The sequence below is a fragment of the Saccopteryx leptura genome, chromosome 2 (genome assembly GCF_036850995.1).
Source record: "Saccopteryx leptura isolate mSacLep1 chromosome 2, mSacLep1_pri_phased_curated, whole genome shotgun sequence".
Classification (NCBI taxonomy): domain Eukaryota; kingdom Metazoa; phylum Chordata; class Mammalia; order Chiroptera; family Emballonuridae; genus Saccopteryx; species Saccopteryx leptura.
In genome coordinates this window covers 290,335,872-290,357,390 of record NC_089504.1, presented here as the reverse complement: position 1 = coordinate 290,357,390, position 21,519 = coordinate 290,335,872, and positions in this window count along the sequence as shown.

Sequence of the window (21,519 nt, the reverse complement as noted above, 5' to 3'; positions counted from 1 at the left end):
AAGCAAATGGGCGCTTCTCCTATGTGCCCTGGCCGGGAATCGAACCCGGGTCCTCCGCACGCTAGGCCGACGCTCTACCGCTGAGCCAACCGGCCAGGGCCTGTACCTTATTTTTTTTTAATTATTTTTTATTTATTTATTCATTTTAGAGGAGAGAGAAAGAGAGAGAGAGAGAGAGAGAGAGAGAAGGGGGGAGGAGCAGGATGCTTCAACTCCCATATGTGCCTTGACCAGGCAAGCCCAGGGTTTTGAGAATTGTGTACCTTATTAATAATTCTATTGTAATGTCAATCATATTATAATCTCACATCTCATTATGAATTTAATATAAAAATTGGAAAATATAGATGAGCAAAGAAAAAAAAAAAAAGTGAAAACAGCTATAATCCTACTACCCAGAAATAGCTACTATTAATTATTTGGTTTATGTCCTTACACACACACATTTGGCAATGTGCTCATATCATTTCTGGACTATGAGCTTGAAAATAGGGAATGGGCATCATTAATCCAGATGTCATTTGGAGACTCAGCAAATTGTTGGCATATAAAGTTCCCCAATAAATGTTTGTTCAGTTGAATTGAACTGAATGAGGGGCAAGGGTCATGATACAGTGCTCTTCATAGACCAATTTTTACTTTTTCACAGTAGGACGAAGGTCTGCCCTTTCTCTTGCCATTGTCAGCTCAGAGGACATGATTTCATCTGAATAGAGACTGAGTCTTAGCCCTGGAATCCACAAATGCCTTTCTATTTATCTCTGAGGTTCTTGCTCTGCACTTCATCCATTGTGAACGTATAGCACAAATTTCACTGAAGCTGAGTAAAGTAACATAGACTTAAAACTTGTGCAAAATGACCATCAGGATTTTGGAGGAGTGGTAGCAATTATTGGCAGATGATAAATCTCACGATTCAAAATTTAACCATTAGGCATATGTTTTCTCCTAAGAACTACCCAGAGGGCTGCAGAGTCAGTTTCCATACTGTGACCATGCTTCCTCTGGACATCTGATTTGGGTCAGGTTGTCATGCTTCATCAAAGGAATGAGCTTTTTAAAGGTGTGACTGAGATTGTGGGAGTGCAGGGGAGGTGGAATTTGCTGAGCGAAGGCTCATTTCCTGCAGGGACTGGCTATTGCCAAAGAGAGAAGAGAGGGTTGAGGGTGAAGACTACTCCAGGTGGACCTGCTCTTGGGGCCAGTGTTCTCCTATGCTAGGGGTCAGCAAATATTTTTCTGTACAGAGCCAGACAGTAAATATTATAGGGCTTGCAGGCCAGATGGTGTCAGCGGTAACTATTGAATTCTGCCCTTACAGTGTGAAAGCAGCCATAGTTGACGTGTAAAAAATTGAGCATGGCTGTGTTTCAATAACACTCATTTATCAACATTGACCTTTAAATTTCACCTGTCATCATTTCTTCCAATCACTTCAGAATGTAGAAAACATTGATAACTTGTGGGCCATCCAAAAATTGGTGATAAGCTAGGTATGGCTCGTGGGCTCCAGTTTGCACCCTGGCCCTCTTTGTATTTGCTTGTCAGGAAGATTTGCCAGGAAAGGAGAACCTGAGAAGTGCTGGAAATTGTGAGACATCAGAACCACTCATTTCTGTGAGAGAGAAAGTGTGCATGTCTGTGAATGTCGACCTGCCTGGGTGGTAGGTAAAGGGAATAGAACAAGGAGCCTTTGGGTGCTCATAAAGTGAGATAAATTTTGACTTGATGTAAGAAAGAAATTTTTAACATCTGCATTGGCTAAAAACCTCAATGAGCTCTTTGCAAAGTAATTCACTTTATGTCAGGAATATTAGAGAAACTTTCATGTATCGTGTAAGCAGTTTTTCTATTTTTGTTTTATATCAACAGTTTTAATCCTTTCATTGTTTTATTTTCTGAATATCCTTCAGTTAACACCAGCCAAACTTTTATTGAGCTTTATTTCTTGGTTTGTGTCACGTAAACAAGAAGCATATTTAATGTGCATTTTGGCCTCTTCTCTCCCTTTTGAGAATTACTAATAGCAAGAGTTGGAGTCAGTTATCACAAAGGCCCTTTCCAAAATGGAGAATCTTGATTTTACCAGAAAATGTGTTCCACAGTCATAGATAGGGTAGGCATGAAGATCCCCCTTTATAAGTTTGGTTGGTGGTTTTTTCCCTTGGAGATGATGGGGTCCAGGAGGAGAGCTTTCTTATGTGTTATGTTCTGGGTTTTTCAGTGCCACATGTGTTGGCAGAAGAAAAGAAATTACATTCTTCTCTATGCCAAACCCAATGCTCTGTGGGCTTTGGTATATCATTTTATTAATTCTCATGTCAGCCATATGTTGTAGGTATTAGTACCTCCATTTTTCAGATGAGAAAACTGAAGGCTAGAGAAAATATGTAACTTGTTTCAAGTCACTTAGCTATTTAGTGGAAAAGACAAGATTCAAACTCAGATCCACTTCTACCTAGAAATAGCCAGGGAGTGCAGACTATTTATACTTTCAAAAGGTAGGATTGGGGGGCAGTTCATGTGGAATAGAAGGTTTGGCCTACCCCCCCCCCCATGCTAAACAAACAAACAAACAAACAAACAAACACCTCCACAGCTAACCAAACAACCGACCAAAACTGGTAAGGATAAACTGTGAAGGTCCTTCCCACTGCTGTACTTCCTCATGTTTGCCTGAAGGCAGGGTAATGTTCCTATGGCGCCATCTGCTGGGCAGTACGGAAATTCTGCAGAAAGTCTTTCTCCTTGTCTTTTGTCTTCCCTTACCTCTTTCTTGCAATTTTGACAGTTCTTTGTATCTCAATCTCCATGAATGAGGAGAATATGTAAAAAAAAAATAGGGACATAACAAGCAAATAATGTTGATGGTCATGATTTCGGGGTGAGTAGAGTCAAAAGAAGTTAGCTATGATATAAAACTGGTCAGCAAGCATTTCCCTCCATTTCCTTCTCCCCAGGCACAAGGGTCTTTTTTTTTTCTTTTATCCCCCCAAATAAAAAATGGATCTGATATAATTTTACAGCCAAGCATGTATTTTGGGGGATGTGTCAGGCATGGTAATACATCTTTCAATTTCAGACCCAGGCCCTGGAACATACTCTGCTTGAGTATTAATCTTCCTATTGAGTTGTTTCTCTTTCTCCTCGTAGTATTTTTCATTTTCTCCTCCAAGACCCCCCCAATGCCCAGATGCTTGGAATCCAGAGCTCGTTCTTATTTGTATCTCTTTATTTATTCTGCCAACATCTTTCTCTTTCTATCTCCTTAACTTGCTACTTTATGCTATTATTAGCCTGGCCATTCATAACCTGTATCCCTAGTTCCTACTTTCTTGAGGCTTTCTGCATGCAGTCCTGATCCAGCAAAGTGGGAAGATGGAGGAGAGTGACTGAAAGTGTTCCCCAGGGACCCATCAAAAGTTACAGAAGGACTGCAAAAGACTTGCTACTATGGGAGACACCAGAGGGGACTTCAGAGTTTTAGGTATGGGAGGCAAGACATAGAAACTTTGGTTATTTGGAGTCAGATTCAGAACGTGTGTGTGTGTGTGTGTGTGTGTGTGTGTGTGTGTGTGAGAGAGAGAGAGAAAGAGAGAGAGAGAGAGAGAGAGAGAGAAAGAGAGAGAGGAGAGAGAGACTGAGACTTCATTGTGAGTATACTGAGTATCAAACTGATTGGTTCTCTATTTCCTCTCTAAACTTCTCCCTTCCTACTCTCTCTCTCCTCAGAGATTCCAATGAATCCATACGTCTTCAGTATTCTCTAAAACTTCCCGGCACACTTCTTCCTTAGGAAGTGGTTTTTATGCATACTCTTTCTCCAGGTATCCATTTGGCTTTATTCTGTATCTTCTTCAAGTCTTTGTTCAAATGTCACCTTCTCAATAAAGCTTACCTTGCTCATTCTATTTGATACATACTTCTAACTTACTATATAATTGCTTATTTATTGTGTAGGGTTTTGAGCAGAGGGATGACATGATCTACTCACTGCTCTGTTGATACGAGACCATGGAGAGATGAGGTAGAATAAGGAGAATCAGTCAGGTGAGAGATGAGGGTGTGGGAGTAATCAAGGTTTGTGGCCTGGACAACTGTGTAGGTGGTAGTATTCTTTCCTAAGAGAAGTGATAAATAGTAAAGAGAAGGCTTGGGATGGGTGACTGATGATTGTCATCTAATTTATTTCCATTATCTCACTCTTTTTATCCCTTCATAACCTAATTCTTTTCATCTCCTCATAACCTAATGTTTGTGTGTGTGTGTGTGTGTGTGTGTGTGTGTGTGTGTGTGTGACAGAGACAGACAGAGAGACACAGAGAGAGGGACAGACAGGAAGGGAGAGAGATGAGAAGCATCAATTCTTAGTTGTAGTTCCTTAGTTGTTCATTGATTGCTTTCTCATTTGTGCCTTGGTCAGGGGGCTACAGCAGACCAAGTGACCTTGCTCAAGCCAGTGACCTTGGGCTCAAGCTGGTGAGCCTTGCTCAAACCAGATGGGCCCACGCTCAAGCTGGCAACTTCAGGATAACCTAACTTCTTACAAGAGCATTGAGCACTCCATGCCTCCGACCCCCTTATCTTCCATTTACTTTTCCACCCTTTACAACCTGATTTTCACCCTCTAAACAGCTTTTTCCAGGCTTTTTTTTCCCATGGTCTGTTCTTATTTCCTTTTTCCTCCAAGCTCCATCCTTAGTTCTCTGCCTGTTTGAACCAGTTTTTACCATTAATAAAGTAGGATAATAGAGCAGAAAAGAGGCAAGACATACTGTTCATAAATTTTTATTGGAAATTTTATGCAATTAGATAGTTGAAATCAGACACTTGTAAACTCTGTCTATAAACACAAGGGTATTGTAATCACACTGATATGATGATGCTGTAAGACCTAATACATCTCCTTTAAGAGTCAGGCATATGTAATATTAAATTGGGAAGAAACTTTAAAACTTGAGCACTCATTTACTTTTAATTGAATCCTACATAACTAAATTTTTCTATATAATCATTTAAATTTAAACTTCCACTACTAACATATGCTAACCGAGGAGGACAAGTATACACTGTCCTTTAAAACAGTGATTTTCAATTGCTGGTCCACCAGAAATTTTGTACTGGTTGGCAAAAGAGTTAACCACCCTGATATTATATGAAGATTATAGACTCAATGATCTCAGTCGAATTTCCTTATGGTCAGGGTGATTTCTACCTTAGTGCCCTCAAAATAATTCTCCCAAGTGTTAAAAAAGTTGAAAACCACTGCTTTAAAAGATTAATTTTAAGTGGAAGGATTAATATAGTTCTTGTTTTTTTCTTTTTGACTTACTACAGTTAGCATAATACTCTCAACATTTATCCATGTTGTTGCAGATGGCAATATTTTGTCACATTTTATCCACATCATTGTTGAAAGACACTTAACGTTTCCATGTCTTAGCTATTGTAAATAATACTGCATTGAACATAGGGGTACATATATCTTTATGAATAAATATTTTCAGTTAAAAAGTTTTTAAAACTTTATTGATTTGAGAGAGAGAGAAACAGAGAGAGAAAGAAAGAGAAAGAGAGAAACACTGATATGTTCTGAAATATAGAAAAGAAAGGCTCTTAGCATAAATAATTTTTGGCAGAAGTTACTTTCTCTAAAACAAAGAGACTTTTAGCAGAACTTACTTTTTCTAAAAGACTTCCTATTCCTGGCCTTGAGGCTGGTTTCCCAGGCTGTGGCGTTGGGCTAGCTTTGTAAGGTTGCAGGTGTTCTCAGAATGTTTCTCCCTGAATTAACTCTATAGATAAACATTGTAAGAAAGCTTGTTTCACTGCTTTGTTTTACTGCTATGCTTCCTCTCCTCCTGTTCCTCAGTCAGCATGTAATTTTGTCTTTAAAAGCTAGCCCAGACTGTGTTCGGTGCTGCATTGATTTGTACGACTTTGGTCTCCATGTGGTCGTGCAGTCAGCATTAATAAAGGTTCCTTAATTTCTCAATTTGGTTTTTTGATTGTGTGGCAGGGCATCTGTTTCTCACTGTTCCAATATAACAGTTCCACTTATTTATGCATTCATTGGTCGATTCTTTTATGTGCCTTAATTGGGGATCAAACTCACAACCTTAGCATATTGGGATGATGCTCTAACCAACTAAGCTACCTTGCCAGGGCCAGTATTTTCAAATTACTGGGGTAGATACCCAGAAGAGGAATTACTTGGTCAAATGGTAGCTCTATCCTTAATTTTTGAAGAAACTTTATATTGTTTTTAATAGTGGCAGCACCAATTTACATTCCCACCAGTAGTGTATAAAGTTTCTATTTTCTCCATATCTTCTCCAACAGTTGTTATTTTTTTAAAAAACTTTTTTATTGAATTTATTGGTGTGACATTGTTAATAAAACTACATAGGCTTCAGGTGTATAATTCTACAGTATATCATCTGTGTATCATATTGTGTGTCCACCTCTCAAAGTGAAGTCTCCTTCCATCACCATTTCTCCCCCCTTTGCCCTCTTCTACCCCCCCCCCCGCATTTCCCTCAGGTAATCATCATATTGTTGTCTGTGTCTATGAGTTATTTTTTCTGCCTAATTTCTTCACTTTTGATCCAGCCCCCAAACCCACTACCCGCTAACAGCTCTCATGTATTTTTCCTTTTCTTAGTATTTTTCCAAAATAGAGTCTATTTCTATTTTGTTTCTTAGTTTATTTTGTTCACTAAAGTCTACATGTAAGTGAAATTGTATGGTACTTGTCTTTCTCTGACTGGCTTATTTTACTTAGTGTAATAATCTCCAGGTCCATCAATGCTGTTGCAAAAGGTAAGATTTCCATCTCTTTTATGGCCAAATAGCATTCCATTGTCTAAATGTACTATAGCTTTTTTTTCCTACTCTATCTACTGATGGGTAATTGGGCTGCTTCCAAATATTGGCTATTGTAAGTAACATTGCAGTGTACATTGGGGTGTATATATTCTTTCAAACCAGTGTTTCAGGTTTCTTCAGACATATTCCCAGAGTGTAATTGCTGGGTCAAAAGACATTTCTTTTTCAATTTTTCGAGGAAACTCCACTCTTTTCCACAGTGGCTGTACCAGTCTGCATTCCTATCAACAGTGCACAGAGGTCCCCTTTTCCCAACATCCTCACCAACACTTGCTGATTGTTGATTTATTGATGATAGCCATTCTGACAGGTATGAAATGATAGCTCATTATAGTTTTATTTTGCATTTCTCTGATTAGTAACTTTGGGCATCTTCTCATGTCTATTGGCCATCTTAATGTCCTCTTTGGAGAAGTGTCTATTCAGGTCCTCTGCCCATTTGTTTTTGGTTTTTGTTTTTTTTTTTATATTGAGTTTTATAAGTTCCTTATAAGTTTTGGATAATAACCTCTTAGCAAGCCTGGGTGTGTACAAGAAGGACCAAGCTACACACCAAGGCTGGCTTTTATCAGCACCAGACCTGGTACCTGGGTGCAGGTCAGCACAAGTCCCAAGGCACCTCATAATTCACCTCCACCTGCTTCCTCCTGCCAGCTGTCTGTTAGGCTCAGTCACCTGAAGATCCTCTGGCAGTACTCAAATTACATGAGGTAGGTTCTAATGAATCACCAGGTAGAGGCAAGTGGTGTTCAAGTGGTGTTCACCAGATTGATACAAGTTGAAATTTCATGCCAGTGTTGTGTCTGTGGCCAGTCAGCAAATGTCACAGGTTCTACCAAGCCTAGCTGCCACTTGCTGGGTGCCCCCCATTCTTTGTCATAGGGCACAGTCTCAGAGTCATCAGGGTGAGGCGAGCAGAGCTTATCAGACCCAAATAGACCAAGATTTGGCCATGTGAAGGGAGGGCTCTGCACACATTAGGTGTGTTAGAGAGAAATGTACCCCATCCTAGACACACAACTCAGTCGGTCCAAGATCTCTAGGGAGGCTGAACTCAGCAGGGCAGGGCTGTTGAGAGGGTGGGTCTAGTATATGTCCCAGGAGAAGAAAGTGCTAGTCAGGCTTGAGGGACAGTGGGAGGAGTAGCCTCCTACCCAAAGCCATGCAACTCAGTTCATCTGGGATTATGCCCAGAGCTTGTTGAGCCACCAGGAGTTGGGAGGGTCAGGCCACCATGAGCCTATAAGGTGGGGTTAGTAGATCTCTCATTAGGGGAGGCACCAGTCAGGTTCATGGGAAAGTGGGGGAAATAGTCCCTGCCCTAAAGCCACACTACTCAGTCACTGACACCCCCTGAATCTGCCCAGATCACTACACCCCAGCCCAGGCAGCTGACTCCTCAGCAGAGCATGAGCTTTGCGGGATGAGGTGACAGGGAGTCCAGAGTGTGGGTCTATTACATTCCCCCATGTTGATGTCTTAAGAAGGACACACCCCAGAAAGATGGCATCTGCAGTGTGGGAAAGAGACTCAGCACTATGGTCCAGGCAATTATCCCTTTGGCTCTTTCCCCAGAGCCACAAACTTCAGTTTCTCCTCACATGACTCTAGTCTGTTCCACCATCCCTCTGCTAGAGCACAGAGTGAGTGGCTGCAAATGATATTTTGTGCTTTGTCCATTTAAGAGAGCACCTGTGTCTCTAGCAGACTTCTGTATCTCTCTGGCAGACAGAATCCCCACTGATTTTAACAGCTAGATGTTATGTGGGAGCTTCTTTCTGGCTCTGATGCCTTGTGAAAGCCTTGTGTGGTGTTTAGCCTTGTGTGGTGGCTTGGGAGCCTTGTGTGGTGTTTAGACCCCAGCTCCTCAAGGGGAACCTTTGCAACCGAGATATCCCTCCAGAATTTCAGCCACTGCCGTAGGCAGTGGGGCCAGTCTTTTTGCATCTCCATCCTTCCTACCAATCTCGTTGTGGCTTCTTCTGTAAACCCTTGGTTATAAGACTTCTGTTCATCTAGTTTTCAGTTGGTTATTCAGTTTGATTGTTCTATATTTTAGTTGTAATTCTAGTTTGGTCCTGTGAGTAGGTAAGTGTAATATCCACCATTCTTCTGCCATCTTGGATCCATATTGTTTCTTTTCTTATTGATAATAGCCCTTCTAATATGTATAAAGTGTATCAGATTGTGGTTTTGATTTTCACTTTCCTTATAAATAGAGATATTGAATATCTTTCCATATATGTCTTCTTTGGAAATGTGTCTGTTCAGGTCTTCTACCGATTTTTAAAATCAGATTGTTTATGTTTCTGTTGTTAATTTGTATAAGTTGTTTATATATTTTCAATATTAATCCTTTATCAGACATATTGTTTGCAAATATTTTCTCTCATTTGATTTATTGCCTTTTTGTTTTGTTGATGGTTTCCTTTGCTGTGCAGAAGCTTTTTAGTTTGATATAGTACCATTCATTTATTTTTGCTTTTACTTTTCTTTCTTTGTGGTCAAGTTTCCAAAAAAAATGTCTGAGGTAAAGGTCCATACATTCAGTGCCTAGGTTTTCTTCTGTGAATTTTTTTTTTTAATTTTATTTTTTTAATGGGGTGACATCAATAAATCAGGGTACATATATTCAAAGAAAACATGTCCAGGTTATCTTGTCATTCAATTATGTTGCATACCCATCGCCCAAAGTCAGATTGTCCTCTGTCACCTTCTATCTAGTTTTCTTTGTGCCCCTCCCCCTCCCCCTTTCCCTCTCCCTCTCCCCCCACCCCCTGTAACCACCACACTCTTATCAATGTCTCTTAGTCTTGCTTTTATATTGCACCTACGTATGGAATAATGCAGTTCCTGGTTTTTTCTGATTTACTTATTTCACTTCGTATAATGTTATCAAGATCCCACCATTTTGCTGTAAATGATCCGATGTCATCATTTCTTATGGCTGAGTAGTATTCCATAGTGTATATGTGCCACATCTTCTTTATCCAGTCATCTGTTGACGGGCTTTTTGGTTGTTTCCATGTCCTGGCCACTGTGAACAATGCTGCAATGAACATGGGGCTGCATATGTCTTTACGTATCAATGTTTCTGAGTTTTGGGGGTATATACCCAGTAGAGGAATTGCTGGGTCATAAGGTAGTTCTATTTTCAGTTTTTTGAGGAACCACTATACCTTCTTCCATAATGGTTGTACTACTTTACATTCCCACCAACAGTGAATGAGGGTTCCTTTTTCTCCACAGCCTCTCCAACATTTGCTATTACCTGTCTTGTTAATAATAGCTAATCTAACAGGTGTGAGGTGGTATCTCATTGCAGTTTTGATTTGCATTTCTCTAATAACTAAAGAAGATGAGCATCTTTTCATATATCTGTTGGCCATTTGTATTTCTTCCTGGGAGAAGTGTCTGTTCATGTCCTCTTCCCATTTTTTTATTGGATTGTTTGTTTGTTTGTTGTTGAGTTTTATGAGTTCTTTGTATATTTTGGATATTAGGCCCTTATGTGAGCAGTTGTTTGAAAATATCATTTCCCATTTCGTTGGCTGTCTGTTTATTTTGTTATCAGTTTCTCTTATTGAGCAAAAACTTCTTAGTCTGATGTAGTCCCATTCATTAATTTTTGCCTTCACTTCTCTTGCCTTTGGAGTCAAATTCATAAAATGCTCTTTAGAACCCAGGTCCATGAGTTTAGTACCTATGTCTTCTTCTATGTACTTTATTGTTTCAGGTCTTATGTTTAGATCTTTGATCCATTTTGAGTTAATTTTAGTACAAGGGGACAAACTGTAATCCAGTTTCATTCTTTTGCATGTGGCTTTCCAGTTTTCCCAGTACCATTTGTTGAAGAGGCTTTCTTTTCTCCATTGTGTGTTGTTGGCCCCTTTATCAAAAATTATTTGACTATGTATATGTGGTTTTATTTCTAGGCTTTCTATTCTGTTCCATTGGTCTGAGTGTCTATTTTTCTGCCAATACCATGCTGTTTTGATTGTCATGGCCCTATAATATAGTTTGAAGTCAGGTATTGTAATGCCCCCATCTTCATTCTTTTTCTTTAGGATTGTTTTGGCTATTTGGGGTTTTTTATAGTTCCATATAAATCTGATAATTTTTTGCTCTATTTCTTTAAAAAATGTCATTGGAATTTTGATGGGAATTGCATTAAATTTATATATTGCTTTGGGTAATATGGCCATCTTGATTATATTTATTCTTCCTAACCAAGAACAAGGAATATTCTTCCATCTCATTATATCTTTTTCGATTTCCCTTAACACTGGTTTGTAGTTTTCATTATATAAGTCCTTTACATTCTTTGTTATGTTTATTCCTAGGTATTTTTTTTTTTTTTTTGCAATCATGAAGGGGATTATTTTTTTGAGTTCATTCTCAAATGTTTCATTGTTGGCATATAGAAAGGCTATGGACTTCTGTATGTTAATTTTGTATCCTGCGACCTTACTGTATTGGCTTATTGTTTCTAGTAGTCTTTTTGTGGATTCTTTGGGGTTTTCGATGTATAGTATCATATCATCTGCAAAAAGTGATACCTTTACTTCTTCTTTTCCGATATGGATGCCTTTTATTTCTTTGTCTTGTCTGATTGCTCTGGCTAGAACCTCTAGTACCACATTAAATAAGAGTGGAGAAAGTGGACAACCCTGTCTTGTTCCTGATTTAAGAGGGAAAGCCTTCAGTTTTGTGCCATTTAATATGATGTTATCTGATGGTTTATCATATATGGTCTTTATCATGTTGAGATATTTTCCTTCTATACCCATTTTGTTGAGAGTCTTAAACATAAAATTGTGTTGTATTTTATCGAAAGTCTTTTCTGCGTCTATTGATAAGATCATGTGGTTTTTGTTCTTTGTTTTGTTGATATGGTGTATTACATTAATTGTTTTACGTATGTTGAACCATCCTTGAGATTCTGGGATGAATCCCACTTGATCATGATGTATTATTTTTTTTAATATGTTGTTGTATTCGATTTGCTAGTATTTTGTTTAGTATTTTAGCATCTGTATTCATTAGAGATAATGGTCTGTAGTTTTCTTTTTTTGTGCCATCCTTGCCTGGTTTTGGTATGAGGGTTATGTTGGCCTCATAAAATGTGTTTGGAAGTATTGTTTCTTCTTCAATTTTTTGGTAGACTTTCAGTAGAATAGGAACCAAGTCTTCTTTGAATGTTTGATAAAATTCGCTGGTATAGCCGTCAGGGCCTGAACTTTTATTTTTGGGGATTTTTTTTAATGGTTTTTTTAATTTCTTCTCTACTAATAGGTCTGTTTAGGCTTTCTGCTTCTTCTTGACTCAGTCTAGGAAGGTTGTATTGTTCTAGGAATTTATCCATTTCTTCTAGGTTGTTGAATTTAGTGGCATAAAGGTGATCATAATATTTTATAATAATTCTTTGTATATCTATGATGTCCGTGGTGATTTCTTCTCTTTCATTTTGGATTTTGTTTATATGAGTTCTTTCTCTTTTTTCCTTGGTACATCTTGCCAAGGGTTTGCCAATTTTGTCGATCTTTTCAAAGAACCAGCTCCTTGTTCTATTAATTTTTTCTATAGTTTTTCTGTTCTCTATTTCATTTATTTCTGCTCTGATTTTTATTATCTCCTTTCTCTGGCTAGTTTTGGGTTGTTTTTGTTCTTTTTCCAGTTCTTTAAGGTGTGAAGTTAAGTGGTTCACTTGGGCTCTCTCTTCTTTTTTCATATATGCCTGAAGTGATATGAACTTCCCTCTTATCACTGCTTTTGCTGCATCCCATAGATTCTGATATGTCGTATTGTCATTTTCATTTGTCTGTATATATTTTTTGATCTCTGCGCTTATTTATCCTTTGACCCATTCATTTTTTAAAAGTATGTTGTTTAGTTTCCACATTTTTGTGGGATTTTTTTTCTCTTTTTTGCAGTTGAATTCTAGTTTCAAGGCTTTATGATCAGAAAATATGCTTGGTACAACTTCAATTTTTCTGAATTTGCTGATGTTGTTTTTGTGGCCCAACATATGGTCAATTCTTGAGAATGATCCATGTACACTGGAGAAAAATGTATACTCAGTCACTTTGGGATGAAATGTCCTGTAGATGTCTATCATATCCAGGTGCTCTAGTGTTTTGTTTAAGGCCACTATATCTTTGTTGATTCTCTGTTTGGATGACTGATCTAGAGCCATCAGCAGAGTATTGAGGTCCCAAGTAAGATTGTATTTTTGTCAGTTTTTGTTTTTTGTTTTTTTTTTTAAATTTTTTTTTTATTTATTCATTTTTAAAGAGGAGAGAGAGACAGATAGGGAAAGAGAGGAGAGAGAGAGAGAGAGAGAAGGGGGGAGGAGCTGGAAGCATCAACTCCCATATGTGCCTTGACCAGGCAAGCCCAGGGTTTCGAACCAGCGACCTCAGCATTTCCAGGTCGACACTTTATCCACTGCGCCACCACAGGTCAGGCTGTCAGTTTTTGTTTTAAGGTCAATACGTAGGTGTCTTATATATCTTGGTGCTTCTTGGTTTGGTGCATATGTATTAAGAATTGTTATGTCTTCTTGATTCAGTGTCCCCTTAGCCATTATGAAATGACCATTTTTGTCTCTGAGTACTTTTGCTGTCTTGTAGTCAGCATTATCAGATATGAGTATTGCTACACCTGCTTTTTTTTTTTTTTTTGGATGTTATTTGCTTGGAGTATTGTTTTCCAGCCTTTCACTTTGAATTTATTTTTATCCCTGTTGCTTAGATGCATTTCTTGTAGGCAGCATACAGTTGGATTTTCTTTTTTAATCCATTCTGCTACTCTGTGCCTTTTTATCGGTGAGTTTAATCCGTTTACATTTAGTGTAATTATTGACACTTGTGAGTTCCCTATTGCCATTTTATAGATTGCTTTCTGTTAGTTTTGTGTCTTGTTTGATCCTTCTCTTTCATTTTTCTATCTTTTGTTTTTATTTGGTTGTATTCCATACATCTTTCCTCTGTTGCTACTTTTTTTTTAAATCATGTGCTTCTGTGGTGGTTTTTTCAATGGTGGTTACCATTAAGTAATGAAAAGGGTTCCTACCCTGTTCATTGTAGTGCACTATCTTGTGAGTACTTTTGCACTCCATTATTGTTTGCTACTGTTAATCTCCATCCTCTGCCCCCCCCCTTTTTTTTTTGTTGTCACAGTTTAAATTTGGTTTTATTGTGTTCTTCTTGGAGATTTTACCTGTGGCTTTTTTTTTGTTGTTGTTCTTTGTATCTGATTGGAGAACCCCCTTTAGTAATTCCTGGAGTGGGGGTTTTCTGATGATAAATTCCCTCATATTTTCTGTATCTGTGAATGTTTTTATTTCTCCTTTGTGTTTGAAGGATAGCTTTGATTGGTATAGTATTCGTGGCTGAAATTTCCTCTCTTTCAGGACTTTAAATATTGGGGTACACCCTCTTCTAGCTTGTAGAGTTTCTGTTGAGAAGTCTGATGATAATCTAATGGGCCTTCTTTTATATGTTGTAATCTTCTTTTCCCTGGCTGCCTTGAGAATTTTTTCTTTGCCGTTGGTTTGTGCCAATTTCATTATGATGTACCTTGGAGTAGGTTTGTTGGGGTTAAGAAAACTCAGAGTTCTGTTTGCTTCTTGAATTTGAGGCTTTAGTTCTTTCCACAGGCTTGGGAATTTCTCATCTATTATTTGTTTGAGTATGTTCTCCATTCCATTTTCTCTCTTCTCCCTCTGATATACCTATTATTCTTATGTTATTCTTTTTGATGGAGATAATTCCTGTAGGGCTATCTCATTTTTTTAAATTTTTGAGTCTCTTTCTTCTTCTCTCTGTTGTGCCTCAAGTTGCTTGTCTTCTAGTTCACTAATCCTACCTTCTATCTGGCCTGTTCTATTAGCTAAGCTTGTTACCTCGTTTTTCAGCTTGTGAATTGAGTTTTTCATCTCTGTTTGATTTGTTTTTATAGTTTCAATTTCCTTGGAAATATATTCTTTGTGTTCATTGAGTTTTTTTCTGAGCTCCCTAAATTGCCTTTCTGTGTTTTCTTGTATATCTCTGAGTATTTTTAGGATTTATATTTTAAATTCTTTGTCATTTAACTCCAAGGTTTCCAATATATTAAATTTTTTCTCCATAGATTTTTCCTCCTCTATCTGTGTTACCTTTCTTTCTTTTGTATCCATGATATTCAATTTTCTCTTCCTTAATGGCATCTGAGGGTGGTTTTGTTGATAGTATTAATGAGATTTAATAAAGAATAAAAAGTTAAAAAAAATAAAAAAATAAAAAAGATTTTTTTTTAAAAATTAAAAATTAAAAAAAAAGAAAATTATTCCCCCCCCTTCCTTTTTTCCTCTCCTCTCCTCTCCCCTCTTTCTTGAGAAAATCTTGTGGTGCACTGTGAATTATATTGTACTAAATAGAACAAACAATGCCTGTAATGGAGGATCTGAGTTGGGGAGTGGTAATAAAGGGGCAAAAGAAGGGGGTATGGACCCACAAAATGCAAATAAGGAAACAATTTGGGTCAAGGATAAAATGATTTGCTTTTAGGTGTTGGTTGACTAAGAGATATGATGAGAGGAATAAGAGGGAAACAGGAAAATGGGGGGGATTAAAAAATTACTATTGTATTTAGTGGAACAAGAACTAGATAAAATGGAGAGCCAGGGTTCGGAGCATTGCTAGTGAGTTAAAAAAGTGAAGTAAAAACCCCCCAAAATGTCACAAACATAAGTTTGAGTCCCAGATAAGATCATTTGTTCGTTATTGAGGATTGAATGAGAGGAGACGTAAAGGAGAAAGGAAGAAACTAATATAGAGGGAGAAAAGAAAGAGAGGAAAAAAAAGGGAACCACTAAAAGAAGAAAAAAGAAAAAAAGGAGAGAGAGAGAGAGAGAGAGAGAGAGAGAGTTAAGAGTTTTGGAGTGCAACCCTCATAGAGAGAAAGGAACAGGAAAGAAAAGATAATGGGAGATGTAACATTTATGGGTAGTGTAGTTCAAGGAGAGGAGAGTAAAACCTGCAGAGAATTAAACTACCAAATTGGAAGAGGAGAAAAAAAATCAAGAATGAAGATAAGAGAAACAAACGAACAAATATAATAAAATGGGATAGGTTATAAAGTCTGTGGATTATTCTTGATTTTGAGAGGTTATCTTCTTGCTTTTTCTTTTCTCTCCCTCTTCCTGGTCTGTGACTCTGTACCCTGGGTTCTGCCCCTGTGGCATGCTCAGGTAGAGGTTTGCAGTTGATAAGTCTCTATGGTGATGTCATATATTGGGCTTAAATCTCGTTGGCAGTTGAGGCTCATTAGCATTTGTAGACTCCAACAATGAGAGAGTCTGTGTTCCTGGAGCCTCTTTCCTACTCTTTCCTTCCTCGATTAGTAGCCTGATAATCCAGCTATGGGGTTGCTGCTGCCTCTGCCTGGATAGTAGGAGGCTCAAAGAGCTGGCAAATCCCCACTCTATTCCCACTCAGCACAGGGCTCTGGGTAAGGCTCAGTCATTCAGAGCTGCTAGCATAATCAGGCGGGGCTTCTGCCCACACAAAGGCCTCTGACTCTGCCTCTCTGTGGGATAACACGGACACCCACTCCTGAGGCACTCAGAGGAATCTCTCGCCCACTATCTGCATGCACCGACCAGGAGATCAGGCCGGCTGTCTCTCACTCCGAGAGAGACCTCCGCCCGCACGGAGAAGTTCCAGTGTTGGAATTAGCTCTTGCTCCCTCCTTGTGCGCGGCTTTTCCAGGGTGCTGGAGCAGCCAGAGATTCCGCTTTTCAGCCCACACAAAGGCCTCTGACTCTGCCTCTCTGTGGGACAACACGGGCACCCACTCCCGGGGCTTTCGGAGGAATCTCTCGCCTACTATCTGTGCGCGCCGACCAGGAGATCGGGGTGAATGGCTGCCCCACTTGTCTTTCTTTATCTGGGTTTGGCGCGAGTGTTAGCTTGTATTGCCTGGGTTACCACAGGCACAGTTTTTCCTTGGCTTGGATCTCCGTGCCACAGCCTGGTTCAGCCATTTGTGCCACGACCTGAATCTATTCACCCTCTTTTCCCGCCTTAGTTTCTATACTCTCAGTTCCCAGTGAAAGCAGCCCTATTTAGGTTAGTGAGGAAGGCGAAGTATTTCTTACTCCCTATTTCCTTCGGAGCTTGATTATATATTTAGCCAATTTTTCACTCGACCAGACCTTCGGGTGTATTGTTGAACATCTGGAGGCTCCAAGGATAGATTTTTCTGTTTCTGGTTGAAGATCTTGTTGAGTTTTTCCAGAGATTTATCGGTATCACTTCCTACCGCGCCATTACTCTGACGTCATCCCTGTGTATTTTTTATGTTGTCAGACAGCAGTCTAGTGTAATCTTAAGCATATAGCTTTCTAATTTTCCCAGCACCATTTATAAGAAAGGCTTTCCTTTGTCCATTGCATATTTAGGCTCCTTTGTAGAAAATTATTTGCTCATATATGTGTGGGGTTATGCCTGACCTCTCAATTCTGTTCCATTTGCCTATGTGTATGTTTTTCTGCCAATCTCCATACTGATTTGGTTACTGTAGCTTTGTAGTATAGTTTAAAGTCAGGGAGTGTGATACCTCAAGCTTTGTTCTTTTTTCTCAGGATTGCTTTTGCTGCTCAGGGTCTTTTTTGGTTCCATACAACTTGAGAACTTTTTGGTTCTATTTCTATAAAAAATGCAATTGGGATTTTGATATGGATTGTATTATCTCTGTATATTACTTTAGGCAAATTGGCCATTTTAATAATGTTAATTCTTCTAATCTAGGAACATGGAATACCTTTCTATTTCATTGTGTCTTCTTTCTTTATTTATTTTTTTTGTAGTTTTCAGTGTACAAGTCCTTCACTTCCTTTAAGTTTATACCTAGGTATTTTATTATTTTTGTTGCAGTTGTAAATGGGATTGTTTTCTTCTGATATTTTGTTGTTAGTATATAGAAATACAACAATTTTTTTGTATTGATTTTGTATCCTGCAACTTTACTGTGTTTCGTTATTATTTCTAATAGTTTTTTTTTGATGGAGTTTTTAGGGTTTTATATACACTGGATTATGTCATCTGCAAATAATGACAGTATTATGTCTCCATTCCCAAATGATGTCTTTTATTTCTTTTTCTTGTCTAATTGCTTTGGCTAGGACTTCTAATACTATATTGAATAACAGTGGCATCCTTGTCTTATTCCTGATGTTAGAGGAAAGCTTTTAGTTTTTAACCATTGAATACAATATCAGCTGAGGGTTTGTCATATATGACCTTTATGATGTTAGTACTTTCCCTCTATACTATTTTATTGAGTGTTTTTTATCATAAATTGATATTGTAGTTTGTCACTATGCAAATTGAAATAAGCAATTCACAAAAAGAGAGATACTTTACAATTCCCTTTATATGAGGTATCTAAAGTAGTCAAATAAATAAAATTAGGAGGTAAAATGATGGTAGCTAGGGTATAGGGGAGGGGGAAATAAGGAATTGTTGTTTAATGAGTATAAAGATTCAGGTAAAAAAAATCTGGGGATTAGTTGTACAACAATGTGAATATACTAAACAATACTGAATTGTGCTAAGATGATACCTTTTGAATTATTTTTTTCTACAAATAAAGAAGATGCTACACAATCTTATTCCTGCTTAATTTTCAAAAATATCTCCTGTAGACTGTTTTTCCAATCCTCACAGCAGAATTCCTATATCCAAGGCACTTAGAGATGGGGAAAATGTAAGGGATTTGGTTAGCAATTAATCTGGGATTTCTCACAGGAATAGTGAGGCTAGTTCATTACTCTCAGCCTCCTTTATTAAGCCTACTTCTTTTTTTTGACAGAGACAGAGAGATAGTCAGAGAGAGGGATAGATAGGGACAAACAGGAAATGAGAGAGATGAGAAGCATCAATTATTCGTTGCAGCACTTTAGTTATTCATTGATTGCTTTCTCATATGTGCCTTGACCAGGGGGCTACAGCAGACTGAGTGAACCCTTGCTCAAGCCAGCGACCTTGGGTCCAAGCTGGTGAGCCTTGCTCAAACCAGATGAGCCTGTGCTCAAGCTGGCTACCTCAGGATTTCAAACCTGGGTCCTCTGCGTCCCAGTCTGATGCTCTATCCACTGAGCTGCTACCCAGTCAGGCATGCCTACTTCTTTAAAAACATTCATTTATAAGAAGTCCAACAAATTGTTTATATCATCACTTCCCCACAGACATTGCTGTTTCTAAGATCACAAAAGTCAAGTTACCAAATCAATGAGCATATTTCATTTGAGCATTCTAGGACACTTGAACTATTGAAATTTTGGTAACACTCTCTTATTTTCAGTGAAAGCAACATAGAATTAAAGACAGAATCCAATTTCAAATCTAATTTTCCACCATAATTTTGTTATGTGACTGTGGGCAGAACTTTTAATGGTAGGTTTTCTCAATATTCTCACCTTGGTTCTTATTCTCCACCCTCTCATTTCAGTCACTCCTATAGCTTCATTCATAATGGCAAACATTTACTGTATGCTTATAATGTGCTAGGCACCATTCTGAACACGTTTCACGTATCAACTCTATCTCCACAACAATGTTAACATACAAACTGTTATCTACAGTTTTTAGAGGAGACCGAGGCAGAGAGGGATCCTCAATGAGTTGACCAAATTACCCAGCAAAATAAAGACAAAGCTGAGAAATTGCCTAGATAGCATCTGGCTCTAGAGCCTGAACTTTTAACTAGTTCAGCAAAACATCTATCTATAATATATATGGGTGATTTGAGTCCTGATCTTTTTTGAAATTTAGATATTTATGTCCACTTGCTTAGGGGAAGGCTCTTCATGAATTTTCCTTGGAATTCTGAAATTTATGATGTTCAAAACTGATTTTACCATTTCTCCTCCTCTAATCTTATTCCTTACTTAATTGAATGGCTTTATTCTTTATCCATTTGTCCAAAATAGAACCCAAGAAGTAATCCTAGATTGCTTCTTTCTCTTAGATTTAATTGATGACCAAATTCTCTTTCCCTTATTGTTTACTATCCTAATTCAGATTTTCATTTTATTTCTCTGTTAGACAACCTCCTTTTTATAAGGCAGGCGTATCTACTTCTTTGCTTTTTTAGCCCATCCTAGGCCATTTAAAGTACACATTTGATTAAGGCAGGGGTCCCCAAACTACGGCCCGCGGGCCACATGCGGCCCCCTGAGGCCATTTATCCGGCCCCCGCTGCACTTCCGGAAGGGGCACCTCTTTCATTGGTGGTCAGTGAGAAGAGCATAGTTCCCATTGAAATACTGGTCAGTTGGTTGATTTAAATTTATTTGTTCTTTATTTTAAATATTGTATTTGTTCCCGTTTTGTTTTTTTTACTTTAAAATAAGATCGTGCAGTGTGCATAGAGATTTGTTCATAGTTTTTTTTATAGTCTGGCCCTCCAATGGTCTGAGGGACAGTGAACTGGCCCCCTGTGTAAAAAGTTTGGGGACCACTGGATTAAGGTACTGTCTTTCTTATAAGTCTTCAGTAGATTATCTACTGAGCAAAATCTAAACAGCCCTTTGTAGTGAGAGCCATTATATAGAGAATAGTGTTTTTTACATTTGATGTGGTTAAAGATCAAGGTTCTTCAAGTCCAGTCTGTCAGGAACTGATACACTCTTTTTTTTTTTTTTAATACAGAGACACAGAGAGAGTCATAGAGGGGGACAGATAGGGACAGACAGACAGGAACGGAGAGAGATGAGAAGTATCAATCATTAGTTTTTCATTGTGACACCTTAGTTGTTCATTGATTGCTTTCTCATATGTGCCTTGACTGACTCATGTGGGCCTTCAGCAGACTGAGTAACCCCTTGCTCGAGCCAGCAACCTTGGGTCCAAGATGGTGAGCTTTTGCTCAAACCAGATGAGCCCGCGCTCAAGCTGGTGACCTTGGGGTCTCGAACCTGGGTCCTCCGCATCCCAGTCTGATGCTCCATCTACTGCGCCACCACCTGGTCAGGAAGGAACTAATACATTCTTAAAATAAAATGAAAGTGGTCACACACTTGGATGTTGCAACATGCCAAATTGTTTTAAAAGTTGATAAATTTCACCCTCAGTTTCCTCACTTTTCTTGTTGCACACCAGTAAAAGTTTGCAGGCCAAAAATGCAGTGTGGACCCACACTTTAAGAAGTCTTGATACATAGGACTGAAAAGTCTGATTGTGAACGATACTGCTGGTCAGAAGTTTTTCCCTATTCCACTACTCTGTGTCTTTTGGCCACCTAACAAATTTGATAGGGATTGATATGCTCTGGAGAAAGGTTTTTAGAAGGGCGAAACAAGAGATAGAGTCTGCCCCTTAAGATTGTCCCAAAGAATAACTTCAAGAATTTAGTTATTTTGCATGAAAATAGTTGATTTACATGTGAGGAAGTTGGTTGACTGAGTTAAAAAAAAAGTCAAAAAGTTTTTCTAAGGGAAGGAGAGAGGACACAGCAAAATTATACTCTGGGATGTTCCCAATGAATGTTGTGTGCACATTTTTGGGCAAACAGTTTTCTGTCAGCTAGCAAAGAGGAGTGTCTGTTAATTCTATTCTTTAGTGGATAGGGATATAAAAAAAAATT